This window comes from Artemia sp. Qi Xiang Cuo, chromosome 13 (genome assembly GCF_049724085.1).
Source record: "Artemia sp. Qi Xiang Cuo chromosome 13, ASM4972408v1, whole genome shotgun sequence".
Classification (NCBI taxonomy): Eukaryota; Metazoa; Arthropoda; class Branchiopoda; order Anostraca; family Artemiidae; genus Artemia; species Artemia sp. Qi Xiang Cuo.
In genome coordinates this window covers 5,753,574-5,774,546 of record NC_142806.1, presented here as the reverse complement: position 1 = coordinate 5,774,546, position 20,973 = coordinate 5,753,574, and the positions used below count along the sequence as shown (strand labels likewise).

General features: G+C 38.1%; 2 protein-coding genes across 2 annotated transcripts in view; one reads left to right on the top strand and one right to left on the bottom strand.

Moving 5' to 3' along the window:
• The window catches only part of LOC148944879 (RNA-binding protein 38-like), an 80,129-nt gene extending 69,915 nt beyond the window's left edge, over positions 1 to 10,214 (bottom strand). Inside the window, exon 1 of the mRNA XM_089099276.1 lies at positions 10,085 to 10,214. The gene's annotated coding sequence lies outside the window, so the exon portion shown is untranslated. The remainder of the gene's footprint in view (positions 1 to 10,084) is intronic.
• The window catches only part of LOC148944878 (uncharacterized), a 181,821-nt gene that overhangs the window by 115,438 nt on the left and 45,410 nt on the right, over positions 1 to 20,973 (top strand). The gene's annotated exons all lie outside the window — the stretch shown is intronic.

Below are 20,973 nucleotides of genomic sequence, written 5' to 3'. Positions count from 1 at the left end.
AAAAACTTTAGCGTAAAGAGCAAGGCGTAAAGGAGGGGACAGTCCCTTTCATATACCGAATAATTTCTGTTCGTTTTATGTTTTAATGTCGCTCCTTACTTTCAGTTAAAAAAAACTTGTTTTTCATTTATTTATTTCAATACATGGGCAAATCTCCAGCATTTTTGTTGGGGAGGGGGCAAGAGGGGTCCATATCCAGATAGTCAAGGGACATAGGATATCTAATAATTTTTTTATCTACATTATTGGGGGCAACTGCCCTCTCCTCCTGGCTCCCCCCCCCCCCCACTGATGCCCTAGACAATAGTAATTTCACAAACGAAAATAAATCAAACGTTTTGTTGGTGAGATAATCAAACTGAAAAAAGCATTTCCTAACTGTTATGCCTGCAAGTCGTATTGATATTTTAATTTCCAAGCTGTCTTAAGTAGTAGTAACGAGGCCGTATTCAGGTGAGCGGTTAGGGAATTCGACCCCCTCCCCCAAAATGTTTGTCCATTTCGTGCAAACGTAATAGAAATGCATAATAACACATTTTGATGCGTTTTTTGCGTTTTTTTGGTGCGTTAATTGTGTTGTTGCCCCCCCCCCCCCTAAAAAATAACCCTCCCCGAATCAAAATGCTGGATACGGCCCTGAGTAGCAATAATAATTAATTTAAAGAAATCCGAATCAAGTCAATCGATAGCACATCAAAAACGTCACTAACAGAAAAGAAAATAACAGCAAATATATCCTTTAAGAAGTTGGAGAGTGAAACCGTGAATTGGGCATACGTCAAGCTTCTGATCCTTCCTTGAATGACAGCTTAGAAAATAGCTTTTGGAGATTATCTGAGAGGTTCAAAACATTAGTTACAACTTTTAGTCTGTAAGTTACGATTTATTGAAAACCATTGCTGGTGCATAGAAGTTGACGAAAAGGGAAGAACCAGCAAGACTGGCTTTACTAAACAGGTGTACTAGGTAGCTACCCAGGGGCGGACAGTTTTGGGGGTGCTTAAAGTTTAGCTGAAACATTGAATTTCTCAGATAAAAATAACAATTCTTGGGAGCTAGCAAATTTGCACTTCTTTAATTTAATATCCCACTGTCAATGACGCAATTTCTAATCTTGTCTAAATTAATATTTAGCACCACTTAGAAAGAGTGGTGCCACTCTAACTCGGTCTAAATTAACCCATTTGCAAGATATCTTAAGGACCTTCGTAAGGAGGGCTGTCAATGTATACAGTCTCCTTATTTCTAAGGAGAACTTAAGTTTCTCTGGATAAATTTTACTAATTTCAATCTTGTTTTGATGAGAAAATTTGAAAATTTTCTTTTTTATTGTTCACATAATTCCGTCTTTTTCAAATTTCCGTCCCAAAGTTTTAGGGTGGCAGTCGAATCCCACATTTGCTAAATACTGTGAAATTTGGTTAAATTTATGTTTTTCCCTGACTTATTTAACATTAAAAATTGTTTTGAAATCGTTTATAGTTTTGAGATGTGCACTTAGATTTATTATTTGACTTGAAACGTCTATGAGTGTAAGCTAAAAAAATTGTCAAAACAGCAAAAACGGTCAGATCATGCCAACATTTCAATATACGTGGAAACAATCCAGAAAGCATTGGATTTTATGAGCCGAAAAGAGGTCCTCTACCGTGTAAAAGAGTAATCGCAAAAGATTAAAGAAAAACAAAAGGGCGAAAAGAAAATCTAGCTAGATGCAGGGGTGTCCCGAGGGGGGGGGGGTTGCTCCCCCCCTCGGCAAAAATTTTTTGGCATAAATTTTGAAAAATCGGCCGAAATTTAGCGAAATTCTTGATTTCTGCTGAAAATTCGGCATAAATCAGGTAGCGACACGGTAAAACTTGCGAAGATCATCCCCCCACCCCAAATAAAATGAGCCTCGGGACGCCCCTGGCTAGATGTATCAGTCAATTGTACTACATACTAATTCAGATGTATCTGCCAATTTGTTTTATCGGTTTGAGGGATCGTCCACTCTCAAAAATTGTGTAGGCTTACACTAAGTAAAATGAATTACGCCATACGTGGCTCAAAGATGTGTGGTATACCGGAAATGTGGCACATGTGACGGAGCAAGTGGTAACCCTAGATGTGCACCGGGCGACGTAGGGTGGGTGACCATTCGTATCAGTTTGTCAATTGGTCTCCGTTATTTGACAAGTCAACGACTTCTGCTTTTTTTCCCCGTCATTTTTTTTTTTATTGAAATTTTTATATTACCTGAATCCTTGGATGAAGATGCCGAGTTTTTATAGTCCAGTAAATCTAGAAAACTCTGGGACAAAATTGCAATATTAAAGATTTTTACATCATCTTGTAGGGAAAAAAATTCTGTTCAACAAATCAAAAGTCCCCAAAAATCCCCTTGGCGGAACAGGGTAAATAACAGGGGGAAAGGGAGAAAATGGGAAAAATTCCTTGGCAGATTTATTGTGCGCTCGAATTTCACGTCTGCTTTTTTTCTGCGCGAGTAAATCGAAAAAAGAAAGTTATGTTGTTTTATCGCTGGACTTAGTTCGATTTCTCCCTTTAGCTGGGGAGGGGGAGGGGGTAAAACAGTATCCTCGAGAATTGCGCGATATGGCTAGTCAAAGTGTTTTCCCCCAAGCTTTTTTGACTCGATGATTTAAAAAAACATGGTGTTAGATTTGTATCTTGCTTTTCTGCAGTGTTTTCACCGTAGGGGAGACAATGCATCGAGCCTTTAGAGTACGTGGGCAGGTTTACTTCGACTATATAATAGAAACATAAGACAAAATTAAATGTAAGAAGTGAAACAAATCAGGTAGCTTCGGTAATCACAGCAAAAGATAATTACAGTTTTATTGAACTAAAAAGGATAAGATCAAGGATTTGTACTAAAAATCGTCTTCTTCATCGTTATCAAGAAAAACATCTTTATTGAACACGCAATCCCTTGGCAGTCTTTGCAAGCAAGTGTGCAAGGCAATCCATTTTTTTTGCAATTAGAGCCTGAACTGTCACAGTTGGAACGCTTGCAGCTGCAACGAATCACATTTAGCCGATGAGGCGGAGTAGGTCCAATGTCTGTCATGATTGGAGTGAGGCGTCCGTCACGTAATCACCAACTCCAGTCTTTCGGTTCAAGTTCTGACGCAGTATTACGCCGTTCCATTACCTGATAGAAAACTCTATAAAATGAAATTTCACAGCCGATGGAGTTGGTAGAAGTCTCTCTGGGTTCACAAAAGTTGACATTTTTGAGCTGTTCATTTTTTCAAGAAAAACCCTGTACCTAGCTTTGCTGAGACCCTCCCCTTTCTTAGCCTTGTAGAAACAGCAAAATATTTTCGCCGTCTTGCTGGACTTCTTCCTTTGTAAAGCGCGAATTAAGAAATACTTCACAGTTATTCCTAAATTCTTCATGGCTTTTCAGGAATGGCAGGACAGCCTGCTTTCCTATCCCAAACAACGGGACGTCGTGTCGCAACCAAGAAAATCGTGGCCAACAAGAATGGAGTGACAAACCAGTCCCAGCGATCTTTCGATAAAGTTGATGTACCAGTATTTAGTTGACAGCACTCTTGATTTGGTACTGGTTTCGAAGTAGAGACCCATGGCTTCCGGAGGCAGGTGATGGAGGAGAAGGATTAATAAATCAGTGTCGTTCCCAACTACTGTGGTTACCCTTTCCTTGGCCGCATTAACACCTGTAAATGCAATCAGTACGCCCACATCTCTCTCTGCATGAAGGAAAGTGAGGCCGGCTTGGACAACCTTCTCGCCAATAGCTCGATTAATGTTCTGCTTATTGTTGGGATCCGCAAGAAGTCCTCCTTTTTCCTTTGCAGCTTGATACTCAGTGTGAAATTGACGGTCGGACACTGGATACCTTTCGCTCGTCTAACCTAGGTGACATCTTTGGTAGACGGACCTGAAGTGTATTCATCAATGACGATGGAAACATTTGAATACTTCTGTGTCACAAATGAAACGTAACTGTTGCAAATCTGTTCGGAAATGTTTCCTGTTTTCCATGGACTATGCTGGAGCAGCCATCCGCCATCGATCACGTGTTTTTCTGGCTCTTTTGACAGGACGTTCACAGGTTCTGCCTTTCCTAATTTCCAAATAGCTTTCACTAGCTCCGCTTTATCTGGCTGTGGCAGCAGGCTTGACGATTCAAAAAGGGCATTAGGGTAGCTTCAAAGCTCGAATCCGGGAGTTTCTTCCATATCCCCTCCGGCTGTAGTTGCCGCTGCTGTAAGACGTAGGAACAGAAAGATTGCGTCAATTTTTATGTCTTCATCGTCAGCTTCGGATATTTTGCCTTAATAGGCCATCGTAATTGCTTTGCTTTTGCGCTTGAAGATGTAGCGATCGGCATCGGCGTCGTCCATTGACTTCAAGATTTTCTTTCCCTATCACCTTTGGTGCATTGGTGTTGACATCCCTCACTGCTGTCATACCATTCGATACATTGTGAAATTGAGTGCAGTTGTCGTATGAACAGGACTGCGCAAAAAATCTACTAAAGCCTTTACGTCCTATCTGTCCGAGCTGGTCTTGCGGAAACGTGCTGGTCAGATGACACGTACTCAACGCAAATGAGAGACTGCATAAGCTTACTAATTTCAGCTCGTACTGGTATTGATATTGTCCAGATCAACCTTTGTGTCTCAATCGTTGCATTTCTCCTCGTGGGTCCCATGCTTGTTTTCAGGGATCTGATCAGTACTTGCTCAATTACTAAGTCGGAAGAGAGCCAAGCCCAAAATCTGTCACTTCTTCGAATGACAAACATCCCATCCGCGATGTCTTTGTACAGCTTCTGGTTACTTTCTTTCAGCTGTTCCATTTGCTGAAGAAGTATTCTTACCAATTTCGTATACAGGTTGTGGCCTGCAGCTGCAAATTAAGGGAGCGTCTCAGAGAGTGCTTGAAGATACTGCACCCAGTTTCCAGTCTGTTCTGCCCTGATGGGCTCTATAAGCACTCCGAACATTTCTGAATACTGAAGCCATATTTTGCAGTCCTGTTGTTCTGAAGCGTTTCTTTAAACTCCATTATTCGGGCTTGGATTCGAAGCACTACGTCTGTGTTGGATGCGTCTTCAAGGGTTACTTCCTCATTCAGTAGAGCCATACATATTGCTGAAGTTTCTGCAAACTCTTGATGAATCGCACGTATGTCATCTGCGCAGTCGAAATCATACGATTTGGAAATGAGAATGATATACAATGCTGAATCTATAAGCTCGAGCGTTCTCATGGCTCTTGAAGCAGCCTTACCGCTAAGGATATGCTTAACGGTGTTACCGGCATATAGGCATTCGAGCACTTCTTTTATTCCTGTTTCCGTCATCAAGTGTCCGATCGCTCCAAGAAAGCTCATACGGCAATGTTGACCACCGATCATTGGAACTGCTGCCTTGAGAGGACTATCAGCAGGCTCAGCATTAATGCTGTTCACCGCTTTCATGTACAAAGGTTGGTTGAAAGTAACAATTGGTTCCATACCGTGCTGACGTGCTTTATCGGAGATAAAACGTAAGGTCGTGTATACACAAGAAACATCGAAGGGATTATGGTCAATCATTGGCAGAAAAACAATCGACGAAGTGCCTTTGTGTGACTCAGGGTGAATTATGATTGAAAATTTGGGTAGCCTTGCTGTGGCAGCAGCTAGCATGCCCATTCCATGGAAAGTACCTTTTACGTCGGTAGTGCACATTTTGTGGTCGACATTGTCACCACTGAACTGGATGAAGGTTTTAGAAGTCATCCCTGGGAATTCTGTACCATGAGTTACTGTGACAAAACGCTCGAATTGAAGCACTTCAGAGTAAGAAGTAGAATAACCTAGCCTATTCATCTGGTCGATCAGAAAACTTGAACCAGATTTCTGGTGTTGCTGGACTCCAAGGTATACATGCAAAGGAGCGAGCAAAGATCGGGGACGGTAAGCCTGCATTATTACTTGACCGATTGAACCTACCAGTAGGTAGGGACTCTCCAGCAAACATGAAAAGAGAACCACCAGGAGAATATTAAACTCTCGTCAAAACGGTATTAGAGGGTTTTAAATCCGAGTTGATAGACCTTTGTCTCCTCTCCAAATTTTGTAGAACCGTCTGACTATCTTTTCCTTTTAGAGGATATCTTGATTTCCCCCTCTTTTTCTCTTGTAACTGGAAAACAAGGAGGAAAGGTAAATGACGGAGCAATCAAAGTAGCATATTCCTTCTTCTCGCACTGGGAAACCCCAGAAAACAAGTCCTGCAAACTGTTGTAAAGGATTTTAGTTTACCCCATTTTGCCTCCCTGTAAGTGGGAAAACGCGGGAACGACTTATTACACAGCAATAAAAAAAACATATTTTCGAGCTTCTTGGACCCAAGAGCATCAGGAATGCCATTCTAAGCATCAAAAATTACCGGTCGTAGATTTTTTAGTTTTCCCCTGGATTTTCCCCTTTCCCCCGTTTTTCACCCTGTTCCGTCAAGGGGATTCCTGGGGACTTCTGGTATGTTGTACAGAATTTTTTTCTTTACAAAATGGTGTAAAAATCATATATATTGCAATTTTGTCCCCGATCCTCGATTTTTTCCGTAGATTTACTGGACTATCAGACTCTATGCGGAGAGATTGAAAACGTAGTGCATGCACATCGCGAAAAAAAAAATCAAAAAAAAATTTATATCTGAATGTAAGATTGGTAAATCTCAAATATTATTCTCTTTTGTTCACTTATTCATTTATAAACTACAAACATGGTAAGGTTTTGGAGTTAATAATCCTAAATCAGGTGATTTTTATCCAAAATTCTTACTAGGTACAACCATTGATGCACGCCTGGAATAGTCAAATATTAGGCCCCTCTACCCTAAGCTTATCACTTTTTTCTCCTCCTTAACACTGTATCTTCAACATTCTGTTGACCTTGAAATTTACGTGACTCCGTTTACTGCAGTCTTAGTCATCTTTTCTTAGACAATTTTTTTTTCTTATCTCCTATTAATTTTTTTGTTGGTCAATATGGCATTCATTTATACAAACAGGAGAAACGTACGCTAAGGCTAGTTGTATGTTATTCGAAAGCTAATATTGTTAAAGCCCATTATACAAGAAGATTTGTTAAAACACCAAGCATCATAGCCAAAAGCAGCCAGGCAGTATAAAAGCCACCAGCAGATTTATGAAGAAAGACTTGAAAAGACAGGACACAGATGCATTGTAGAGTCTCAAGCTCTCCAAACGAATACTATCTACTAACAACCAGGGTTGCCACCCGGTGACAAAGAATCATTAGATTTTAGTGATTTTCTTATTGACTTGGTGATTTTGTTCAATAATCTAGTGATTAATATGCAAATTTAGTGATTTTCTGTTCAGGCAGTAAAAAAAATCGCTAGAAATAGTGATAAATCAGTAGGGATGGCAACCTTGCTAACAACTCTTTGCAGCACGAAGCCACCTGAGGCCAGCAGAGCTACGCACGCTCCTCCTTCGCCCTAAACTCCAAGTTTATATTTTGGCAAATACCCTTTCTAATGCACTATAAAAGGAATTCTCCAATTTCTAATTAAACAACTTGTTTGAAAAGGTGCTTGAAGAAACATGTGTTACAAGGAATAAAAAGAACAAAGAGAATCATCTTTGGTTCCAAAATATCTTTCTCTTTTAAAAAACCTTGGAACATATACACTTTCCATTGCTTTCGTTTATTGTAAACTCCTCAAATCTTCCCCCCCTATCTCTCTCTCTCTTCCTCTACCACTTTTTCTCTCTTTTTTTGTTTTGCTCTTTGCAAGGTAGTGTTTAAGCAGCATATAAAATTTTCCCCACCTTTACAGGTTATGGATCCTTTGTGGGGATCAGTGCACTATATTTTTTATATTTTTTTGTGCTTTGTTGGGAAAATATATCTTACCTTATCTATCTGTATCTTATCTAACTTGCCTATATATATATATATATATATATATATATATATATATATATATATATATATATATATATATATATATATATATATATATATATATATATATATATATATATATTATATTATATATAATATATTGATCCAATTATAATTGTTTTTTATTCAAAAAATCTCGATTTCATATTTGCCTTTTTATTAATCAGATCGACAATATACCACTCTTTTACCGCTCATCTTAGGTATATCAAACAGTTCGTGGTAGCAAACTGTAAGTATAAGGAGCGACCTGGCTCAATAGTAACCGAAACTCTAAAAAACGGAATTTTGATACCATCAAAAGATACCATCAGTAGATACATCAAAAGAATCGTATTTTTATTTTATTTTATTTTTTTCCCAGGGGTCATCGTATCGATCCAGTAGTCCTAAAATATCGTGAGAGGGCTCTTTCGAACGGAAAATAAAAGTTCTAGTGCCCTTTTTCAGTAACCAAAAAATTGGAGGGTGACTTGCCCCCTGCCACGCTCATTTTTTCCCAAAGTCACCCAATAAAAATTTTGAGATAGCCATTTTGTTCAGCATAGTCAAAAACGTAATAAATATGTCCTTGAGGATGACTTGGCCCCCACAGTTCCCGGGGGAAGGGCTGCAAGTTATGAACTTTACCCATTGTTTACATATAGTATTGATTATTGGGAAGTATACAAACGTTTTCTGGAGGGATTTTTCTGGGTGGGGGGTGTAGAGGAGGGGATTACATGGGAGGATCTTTCCACGGAGGACGTTTCCTCGGGGGAAGGACATTTCAATGAAGGGGACGCCAGATTTCTCAGCATTATTTAAAAAACGATCAGAACTTAAATAAAAAAACAAGTTTTTTTCAACTGAATGTAAAGAGCAACTTAAAAACTTAAAACGAACAGAAATTATTACGTATATGAGGGGTTCGTCCCCTAGTAAATACCTTACTCTTTACAATAAAGTTTTTTTAGTGCTTTCAAAAGAGCTATCTATTCTAATTAACCGGCCTTTGTGATTCAGGGGTTTGTGACTTGAAAAAAAAATTCGAACTTTAGCGTAAAGAGCGAGGTATTGACTAGGGGGTGAACTTCATCGTATATGTAACGATTTCTGTTCGTTTTGAGTTTTATTGTTACTCCTTACTTTCAGTTGAAAAAAACTTGTTTTTTTTATTTAATCAGAAGTAGTAGTGAAGCTTGCCGGACGACAGGCATAAAAATACTTAAGTCTGGCAGAGTTACTACTTATTACTTAGATTTAGTAAGTCTGCCAGATGGCAGACTTACTCTTTTGTGAGGATTGAATACAGTTCTTGACCTCCTCCCTCCTTAAAAAAAATTGGAAGTTTCGACTGTAAACTCCTAGCCGCAACACAAAGCAGTGGAGTTCCCAAAACTGACTTTGTAAATATTCATTTACGAGGAGAGAAGATCCCCTCTCCTGTTAATCGAATTCTGTAAATCCATCAGAATCCGTAAAATAGTCTAATATCGTTTTTTAACTGTCCAATCAAATTTTACTAAAAATAGATGCATCTTCAACAAATTACTTTTTACTAGAGGGAAAAGACACCCAACGCCAAATGGGAACCCTTGACCACCAAAACAGGATCCTATAGCTCTACCCACTGACCTATCCGAGCTTGTCATTTAATTTTAAACTTTCAATAGGTTTATTTATTAAAAAAAAACGGTTTCCTAAAAATGAGTTTTATCTAGAGTTACAGACACTTACTGATTATATAAATAGATCAAGTACTAAACAAAGACTAACATCATGGAGGTAAGGTAGCTTTCGTGGGAGGAGGGTTGTCAGCTGCTTCAAAAGTGACGTCTTAAGATCCAAACAGTTTTTAGGTTTTGTTATGATTTTACCGAATCAGAAGTCATCAGAAAGATGTATAAGGGGCTTTTGCTTCCGATGCATAGATATGAATTTTTTTATATATAGAGGTGAGGCCGAAAATATGTGTTTCAGCCCCAAAACACAAAAACTGCCTCCCTTCAATAGTTTCATGGTAGCTATAACCGTGATTTATATTATCGTCTATTGCATCTTAGATTATTGATGACAGATTATCAAATTTCTAAAAAAAAACTAAAAAATTTGCAAAAATAACGCTTAGAATTGCACTTACCATGATTTTCAAAAGTGTTTCTCAGCACAAGCGAAAAACGTTAGAGGACAGTCTTTTAAAAGATTCAGATTGTCTACTGAGTCAAAATGTTTCCAGAAATTTAAGACCAGGAGAACAACACGGAAAAAAACAAGACAAAGAGCTGTTTACCACCTAAGTCTCCCATCACTGACGGTAGAAACAATTTAAGGGATTAGTCACTATTTCAAGGTGTCTTTCTCCGCTTTTTAAGTTTTCTTGTTGAAACCAGCTCTAATTAGACTCAATTATTAATAAAATTACTCCCAAGTTGTCATTAAGTCTAATAAAGGGAGGAGAGTCATTACACTTAAGTAATTTATGAAATAATTACTAATTCCAAAGTTCTGACAATAAAGTCTAACTGTAATTATAAAATTTAATAATTATAATTCATAAAATTAGCAAAATTTGTCTTCTATAAAAATGAGTGTACTGATTTTTAGTCTGTTTTGCTTTGTTTCATTTTTCCTTTTAATAGCGAACCTTGTCACCGCCTACTCGCCAAAAACATTTCAAAATTTCTGGTGTAAGATGACAAATTGATAAAAACAAAAATGTGCCGAATACACAGTTTTTTGGGTGGAAATATACCGAATATGCAAATCAAAACACTTAAAAATATATCGCTAAATAAAGAGCCCAAAAGGCAAAAATACTTCCAAATTGGCAACACTGTACTCACTGGCGACGCAATAGGCATGTAAACGGAGGAACGTGGCCCGATGTGGAACTAAAAACAGGCTCAGTGGCAGACTGCCATTTGTGAGGGCAGAGGGAGTGGAGATAGAGTTGGGTCTAGATGTGAAAATATGGCATAAAAAACCTATGTAAGACGATTCAGGGGGTGTCAATTTCTTAAAACTTGGGGTGATCGGGCAAGGATTTTGTAAAATGAGGATACATAATTTTTTTCGATTTTTTGTCAATGACGGCGATAAAAACGATGCTTTCAAGTTCTAGGGGCGGGGAGAAGGAGGCAACCTCCCCTTGCTCCATCGTCCATTGGTTCCCCTAGTAAGATCGCAAAGGGGAGTCCGCATTCAAAGAACAAGTATTAATTGCAATATAGAGTTCTTTTTCGGGAACAAATTGGTGCAAGTGTAAACAAGGTACCGTATATTAGCAGAAGAAATGGACCAAATAAAGAGAAAAGTCCAGTAAAATCAGAGCAAAGTAAAACTTCAAACTTAAGTAGCTTAAAGTAGACTTAAGTGTATACTTAAGCATAACCTTAGGTACCGTACCGTATACTAGGTATCGTACATTAGCAGAGGAAATGGACCAAACAAAGAGAAAAGGGCAGTAAAATCAGAATAAAGTAAAGCTGCAACATATACTTAAGTAAAACTTGTAAACAATACATAATTAAAATAGAACACTGACAACAAGGTTTGGTAAACTTTAATCTTTCTTTATTATTTAATTTAAAATAGTCGTTTGCAAATACCCATGATTAAACTTTGCAATCCAGGCACGTGCTAGCACAAAACTTCAAAGAAAATGTATTTGTTTTAAAATTACATATTTATCAATAGAACTAATAAAGTGAGGTTTAAATCAATTCCATTTACACATATGCTATACGATAACAAAATACATGCAGTTAGTGAAATATGTTTAGAAAACATGGCCAAATGGTTATGAAAACCTCCACAGGATCACTAGTGTTTTGTCCCCCCTAACAGTGAAACATAGGGGCTTCTGTATCTTATTACACATTTTCTTGATGTATACCTCTGACAGACAATGTTTAACCCCTTGGAGACAATTTAGATGAGAAGCCGGTCTTAATCTCTTCATTCCAAAGAGTGTATTTATGCTACATCCGAAACATGAAGGAATTTTTAGAACTTTCATGTGCATTTGTCTTTGTCTGACTGAGATGTCATCCCAGCGATGTTTACGATATCAAATGACTCCCAATTTATTTTACACAGTCTTAATTTCGGGGAAAATCCCTTTTTTAATTTTTTTTTTCCAGCTGCTTCTCGCACTTCTCATTTCTTTTTGTGCGTCCTCCGTTGTAATTACAAGACAGTCATATAACTCAGTTTTATTTTATTCCTTTACTTTTAATTTCATAAAAAGTTTTGATTTCATTCTTTTAGAGGATGTTTTGAAAACCGTCCTATGCTGTCTAAAATCAAAACGCAATTCAACAATAATTATATTTTGAGCTAGAGGCATTGAATTGGTCTTGTTGTAACGATTGATGATGTTCAATTGATCGATTGATTGATTGATGACTCTTCACAATTGTTAAATTAAAAATTAAACAGCCTTTATTGGTATTGGCTTTGATATACAGCATGCCAGCTACTCTGCAGTTTTTCCTGACTGGGGGGGGGGGCAATGTTATCCCCCTCCTCCCCCCAAGCAGACACCCACGGGAAAAAAATAGCCAAATTACTCAAATTCATCTAAATAGTACTAAATGATGCACCCGGAGACAAGAGCACCTCCTTACTCACCTAGCAACACCACTGGCCGTAAGAAGACGCAGAAGTGCCGGTAAAGTTAATAAACTCAAGTTTTATGGATTATTTCTTCACATGAAGATGATTCGGTACTTATGCATTATATGTTACACACGAAAGAAGTCAAGTTTGATTAATGCTAATGAAATAAAATAAAATAAAAATATAATAGTTCAGAAAGAAATTTGGGCTATATATTTGCACATTAGGGGGGGGGGTAAAGCATAGCATATATTAAATACTTGACCTAACATAACCTAGGTTCCTTTCCCTCCCTAAGCCCCCAAAAACAATAGTTTAAATATTGTAAACGCAATGAGAAACCACGCCTTGCGATCTATTTCTCTATTGAAATACCCGTTTGGCTGGTTTCCTTTAGTGTTTCTCGATACAATATATAGCGGTGTGTAACATATAATGCATAAGTACCGATGATTCACATACTACAATTAAAGGCAGAACTGATACAAAAGTTTTATAAGGACATTGGGAATCTAAATGTGTATGAGCAACTTCAAACTTAAAGTCCAGTTTTTGCAGCTAATTCCTGGCAACAATGACGTAAAACAGTGGCAACAGTGACATAATGAAAACAAGCAGGATATTTTTCTATATCCTTTGTCGGGCTTCAAACTGAGGTCTTTGTCTATATTATTGAGATACAATGACAAAAAATTGACCACAAACTAATAACAAAAATATTCAGCTTTGAACAACTTCGAAGCTGATTTTATTTTTCTGCAACACTTCTATAAAATATATCTAAATTTTGTTTTAAATAAACCGCTTCATTGTGCATAAGACCGACAGCAATGGGCTCTTTGATGATTAGTTAAAAAAAACTTTTTACAAAAATAAGCTTTTCAAACAAAAGTAAAGAACTCGATTAAACAAAAAATGAGCAAAAATATAATAAAATAATCTACCAAGCGTGAAACTACCACAAATCAGCATCAATAAATAAATGAAACCCAAAACGAACAGAAATTACAATATATAACCGAGTCAAACTCAAAACGAGCTGAAATTAACATAAGTTGGGCTCAAAACCCCTATGCCTTCCCAAAGCCGGAACATAATTTGCACTTTACTGAAAAAGATATAAATGTTTTTACTTTTATAACTTCAGTAAATCAAATAATATTAACGTATTGATTACTAAATATCAGTATATGTTTATTAAAATGACAATGCACATTCATTTGTATTTTTTCAGTAAAGTGCAAATTATGTTCTGGCCTTGGGAAGGCATAGGGGTTTTGAGCCCAACTTATGTTAATTTCAGCTCGTTTTGAGTTTGACTCGGTTATATATTGTAATTTCTGTTCGTTTTGGGTTTCATTTATTTATTGATGCTGATTTTTGGTAGTTTCACACTTGGTAGATTATTTCATTTTAGTTTTGCTCATTTTTTGTTTAATGGAGTTCTTTACTTTTCTCTGAAAAACTTATTTTGTGGAAAAAGTTTTTTTAATTAATTTCTTTTCGTTTGATATTGACATAGTGTTTTCAGGGAAAAAAAAAATTATACCTTAAATATTTTCGTTTTTTTAAAGACTTTATAGTTTGGCCTGATATTTGTATGCTGGTGAAAAAAGTTTCAGTAATTTTTAACAGCATACGTCCTTTTAAAAATCCGGACACAAATAGTAGTTGTTTAATTTAGTTTCATACATCCTCTAGTTAACCTGAAATGGAAAACTTGGTACCATTCGCAAAAAAATCTGTTTACTTTCTTTGATAGGTTGGATACACTTACGCTATTTTGATTTAGTTAAGTTTTAAGACCAGAACTAGCCCCGAAAGTTTGTACATAGTACCCTCAGTCGTTCTTGGGATACTGCTGAGATGCCTTATTCTTATTGGGAATTAGCATTAACACAGTGCATTTTGATTTAATGTTTAGGCAACATTTATTTTTAAACATAATGGGCAAATGGGAGGGTGGGTGTGGGAGGGGGATTAGTTGCCATCCAATCATTTTCGACAATTAAAAAGGACACCAGCCCTTTATATTTTCAATCAAATGAGCCCTTTTCGAAGTTCTTTCGACAACTCCTTCGATACGAAGTGCCCTGGTCTAAACAACAACAACAACAACAAAATAATATATTATACCCACATTGATCTGTACTATAAAAATGTCAAGCCTTCCAACCATTTTTGACTATTAAAAAGGGCACTAGGCCTTTCTAATTCCAATCGAATGAGCCCTTTTTGAATTTCTACGACAACGCTTTCTATAAACACCTCATTCACCCCCAGGGCATAAATTACAACGCTTACACTAAGGGCTGTTAGGGTGGTTGTCATCCTCTAAGACCTAAGTTCCAGAATTTTCAACTACGTTAAACAAAATTGCTATCTCAAAATTTTGTTTGGATGTGTTTGGTGAAATAGGGGGCGTGAGAGGGGTGTTAGTCGCTCTCCAATCACTTTCAACTATTAAAAAAGGCACTAGCCCTTTCAATTTCTAATCAAATGAGCCCTTTTTAAGTTTCTACGACAATGATTTCAATAAAAATCTTATATTCCCCCAGGGCATAACTTACAACCCTTACCCTGAGGGCTGGGTTGTCATCCACAAAGACATAATTACCAGAACTTTCTACTATGATGAACAAAATAGCTATCTGAAAATTTTGATTGGATGTGTTTGGGCAAATGGTGGGCGGGAGAGGGGGGTTAATTACCCTCCAATCTCTTTGGACAATTAAAAAGGGCACTATCCCTCTCAATTTCCAATTGAGTGAGTCCCTTTTGAAGTTTCTACGACAACTCTATCTATAAATCCCTTATATACCCCCAGGGCATAACTTACAACCTTTGCCCTGGGGGCTCTGGGGGTTTGTCATCCTTAAATACATAATTTCCAGAACTTTCAACTACGTTGAACAAAATGGCTATCTCTAGACTTTGATTGAATGTTTTTGTGGAAATGGTAGGCGTGAGAGGGGGTTAACTACTCTTCACTCGCTTTCGACTATTAAAAAGGGGAATTTCAATTTCCAATCAAATGAGCCCTTTTTGAAATTTCTACAACAACTTTCTATATAAACCTTATATGTCCCCAGGGAATAACTTAAAACCCTTGTACTGAGGGCTCTGAAGGGGTTATCATCCTAAAAGACCTAATTTCCAGAACTTTCAACTACGTTGAACAAAATGGATATTTAAAAATTTGGGTTAAATATGTTTGGGAAAATGGTGGGCGTGAGAGGGGGGTTAGTTGCCCTTCAATCACTTTCGACTATTAAAAAGGGCAGTAACCATTTCAATTTGCAATTGAATGAGCCCTTTTTGAAGTTTCTACAACAACTTTCTATATAAGCCTCACATGCCCCCAGGGCACAACTTACAACCCTTGCCCTGAAGGCTGTGGGAGGGAGGGGTTGTCATCCTTAAAAACCTAATTTCCAAAACTTTCAATTACGTTGAAGAAAATGGCTATTTAAAAATTTTGATTGGATGTGTTTGGAGAAAAGGTGGGCGTGAGAGGGGGGTTATTTGCCCTCAAATCACTTTCGACTATTAAGATGGGCACTAGTTCTTTGAACTTCCATTCGAATAGGCCCTTTTTCAAGTTTCTGCGACAAAGATTTCAATAAAAATCTTATTAGGCCCCAGGGCATAACTTATAACCCTTGCGCTGAAGACTGTGGGAGGGGGGGGGTGGAGTATCCTGCTCAAAGGAACAAAATGGCTATCTCAAAATTTTGATTGGATGTGTTTGGGGAATGGTGGGCGTGAAAGGGGTGTTTGACTATTATCACTTTTGACTATCCAAAAGGGCACTAGCCATTTCAATTTCCAATCGAATGTGCCCTTTTTCAAGTTTATATGACAACGCGTTCTATAAAAACCTTATACGCCCCCAGGGCATATCTTACAACCCTTGCCCTGAGGGCTAAGGGGGGATTGTCATCCTCATAGAACTAATTTCCAGAACTTAAAACTACGTTGAATAAAAGGGCTATCTCAAAATTTTGATTGTATGTGTTTGGGAAAAAGGTGGGCGTGAGAGGGGGGTTAGTTATCCTCCAATTATGTTTAACAAGCGAAAAGGGCACTAGGCCTCTGAGTTTTCACCCAAACGAGCCGTTTTGGAAGTTTCTGAAACAAAACCTTCTATTAAATTCACTTTTGCCCTCAGGATGTAAATTACAACTCTTGCCCTGAAGGCTGTGGGACAGTATCCTCCTCAAAAACATAATTTCTATCTGGAAATCAACTACGCTGAACAAAATGGCTATCTCAAAATTTTGATTGGATGTGTTTGGGGAAAGGGTGGGTGTGGAAGAGTTGTCAGTTGCCTTCCAATCACTTTCGACTATTAAAGCCACTCCAATTCTAATTGGAGGGCAGAAGCCACTCCAATTTCCAATTGAATGAGCCCTTTTCGAAGTTTCTACGACAACTTTTCGATACGAAGTGCCCTGGTATAAAGGAAAAAAGTAATAAATAACACATTGTGCAAACATCGTTCTTATACGCCCCCAGGGCATAACTTAAAACCCTTGCCTTGAGGGTTGTGGGGAGTGTCCTCCTTGAAAATATATTTTCTATCTGAAAATCAACTACGCTGAACAAAATGGCTATCTCAAAATTTTGATTGGATGTTTTTGGGGAAAGGTTGGGCGTGGATGGGGTGTTAGTTGCCTTCCAATCACTTTCGACTATTAAAAAGGGCACAAGCCACTCCAATTTCCAATCGAATGAGCCATTTTCGAAGTTTCTACTACAACTCCTTCGATATGAAGTGCCCTGGTACGGAAAAAGAAGAAAAAAAAAATAAACATTGTGCCAACATCGTTCTTTACTTAGGCAGCGCGATTGCGCTGCCTATGATATGGGCACAAAGACACGGAAACACCGGAGTAAATAAAAGAACGAGTAAAAAGGTAAAGTTATTTGGCTTCCTTTTGGTACATAAGCTCGAAGAGAGATAGGATTATCTTAAGAAAAAACCTCACAAAAATAAGCTAATGGAGTTAAGCATACCTTTCAACACAGAAGTATATGGGAGGGGGGAGAGTCGAACCTCCAGTAATCTCATTTTTTTTTCTCATAGTTTTCTCCTTAATTTGAGCTACCATGACACTTGTACCTCTCCGGAGTCTTATACTGTCCCATTTTACCGATAATTCTGTACACTTTTCTCAGAGTTTGCCTTTTTTGTGCTTTTCAGAATTTAGCCCCTCCCCCTGAAATAAATTTCAGGCGTACTCCTTCCATAGGTGCCCCATCCCTATATTATAGAAATTTGTGTGCGAAATATGGACTTTTATGCTGTTAATTAAAAAAATTTATATGTAAGAAACGAGAGAGAGAAAAAAAAACAACCGTGAATCTATTTTGGCAAAGGTGGTATTTTTAAATTTTCGATGCCGCTTAGACAACGTCCTGTGGTGGCACCTATGTCCAGTGGTGCCACAGGACAACTAATGTCCCCTGGTTTCACAGTGGGTTTGATACCAGCTTACGGGACCCAGAGTTTTAACCCATCTGCAGCAACACACTGTAGGGCCGACGCAAGGACCTTAGTTGTAAAGCAGTATCAGTAATGCTACACACAATACAATTAATGGGATACCATCATTCCGTCGTAGAAATTGTGCCATGAATCATGGCACAAAACACAAAGGGAAATTCGGTAAATTGATGGATGACTGTAGGACATGAAGCTTCGTTTTGAAGACCATGGAAGTTCATGAGTAGTCGGAAAAAGTGCAGCACAGCTGCTTTGTGCGAACAAGCAAAGATGCTATTTTAAAGCATTGCCCTGTAGGCTAAAGAAGAACCAGGGAAGGTTGTTACCGAAAAAATTCATGCTAGAGGATTGAAACTTTCACGAATTGATCTAGGATTGAAATTAGTGTCATCAGTGGCGGATATACGGGGCAATTTTAGGGGTTCATGACACATCGCAGAAGGCCAAATGTTACACTAATTACTGGGTGGAGGGATAAAAACACCAATGGGAGACACCAAGTTTTACTGGCCTTCCCAAATATTGATTTTGTATTCACTCTTGAGTGTCTAAGGGGATGTTACAAGCCCTTTTATCCACTCCCTCCCTAGTTATGAGGAGAATGAAAAGGGCACAGTGCTGTTCCTGCAACATGATAACGAAGAAAAGCCGTAAGATTGAAGACATACTCGGAATTCTGTTGCTGTTTGCTTATCTGCTCGAAAAGAAACACCATGCTATCCAAGCATTGTAGCTAGTAAAATACTACTACTACTACTACTACTACCACTACTAATAACTCACCGCAGCACCAAGCCACCTGAGGCAAACACAGCTACGCACGCTCCTCCTCCATCCCAATCCATTCAAAGCCTCCCTTTTTACACCCGCCCACAAAGTTCCCATTTTCTTTAGATCTTTTTTTATGACGTCCTTCCACCCCAGACGAGGACGACCTGCTTTCCGTATAGCCCTAGACGGTTGGCTGAAAAGAACAATCTTCGGCAATCTGTCATCCTTCATCCGCACAACGTGCCCTAGCCACCGCAACCTTTCTTTCTTTATAGCCCTAGAGAGCGGTATTGAAAAACATTTTTTGTATAGCCTATTGTTTGAAATACGGTCAGTCAGCCGGGTGCCCAGAACAATCCTTAAGCAATTTCTCTGGAAAACATCTAACAAATCTTCATCCGGTTTTCGGAGCGTCCATGCTTCAGAGCCATATTTGACCACTGTCAGCACTGTAGCTTCTAACATTCTATTATTGGTTTGCAGAATTATCTTCCTATTCTTCGAAACTTTTTTTAACTGTTTAAAAACACCCTGAGCCTTGGCTATTCTACTTTTAACATCTTCACTGCTCCCACCATCTTTACTAATAATACTACCAAGGTAAGTGGAGCTGCCCACCTGATCAATCTTTTCATTACCCAACGTCGCCTTTTCATCTTCACTTATTCCTAGCCTTAGTGACTAAGTCTTCTTGACATTAATTTTCAAACCTATTCTAGTACCCTGAACTCGCAAAACCTCTAAAACTACATTCATTTTGCTCACACTTTCATCTAGGAGGCTTAAATCATCAGCATAATCTAAGTCCAGAAGAGTTTTTCCTCTCAATTTGATTCCGTGGTCTCCCATTGCCTTTCCTGTGCTTCTTAAGACAAAATGCATCAAAATGATCCATATAAAGAGGGATAGAACACAACCCTGCTTAACTCCTGATTTAATACAAAACCCGCTGCTAACCTCATTTCTTACCTTCTAGCTTTACAGTTCTAGCTTTCTTCCCTAAGAAACCTTCAGCAGCTTCACAAATTATTTTTCAAAAATTATTCCAACCATATTCCACATTATCAAATTTTAAAATCTGAAGTTTAGTATTCAACATCAATAACGGCACTCCTATATACCCTAGTATCTTGTATTAATCCTGCCAGTCTTCGGTTTACTATAGCATAATCAATAAGGTTTGTTGTCTTACCATCACGTGAATACCATGTTAACTTATGAGCCATTTTATGTTTTCCTAAAATAAGGTTTTCCTAAATTATCCTAAATTCCTAAATATATAAAATTCCTATAAATTTCCTAAATTCCTGCCTGAGTATTGGTTATAACTAGATTATTATACCTAAAAAATTGCAAAAATCTGTATCCATTACTGTTTTCTTTTCCTACACCAAATTTATCTACGCTAGAATAACATCTATCCCTATTTCTACCGACCTGGGCGTTAAAATCTCCAAGTAAAAACATCATATTTCTACCTGAGACCCTGTCTATATGCTCCTGTAACTGTAAGTAAAATTCATCAGAGTCACTAGTATCTCCATCTACTACTACTACTACTAACAACTCATTGCAGCACCTAGCCGCCTGAGGCCAACACAGCTACGCACGCTCCTCCTCCACCCCAATCTATTCAAAGCCTCCCTTTTTTACACCCACCCACGAAGGTCCCATTTCCTTTAAATCTTTCCTTATGACGTCCTCCCAAACCAGACGGGGACGGCATGCTTTCCGGTTAGCCCTAGATGGTTGGCCGAAAAGAACAATCTTCGGCAATCTGTCATCCTTCATCCGCAAAACATGCCCTAACCACCTCAACCTTTCTTTCATTATAGACCTAGAAAGCGGTATTGAACCACATTTTTCGTATAGCCTATTGTTTGAAATACGGTCAGTCAGCCGGGTACCCAGAACAATCCTTAAGCAATTTCTCTGGAAAACATCTAGCAAATCTATAATACTACTATAACTGATACCCTGAACTCTTTAGTCATAAAATGAGCAATTAGTATTCTATTATTAATACCTTCCCAGCCTAAACAAGACTTAGCAGCTTCCTTATTCATTATGAACCCTACTCCCTGTCTATGTACCCCATTCTTCCTGCCTGAGTAAATAGATTCTATATC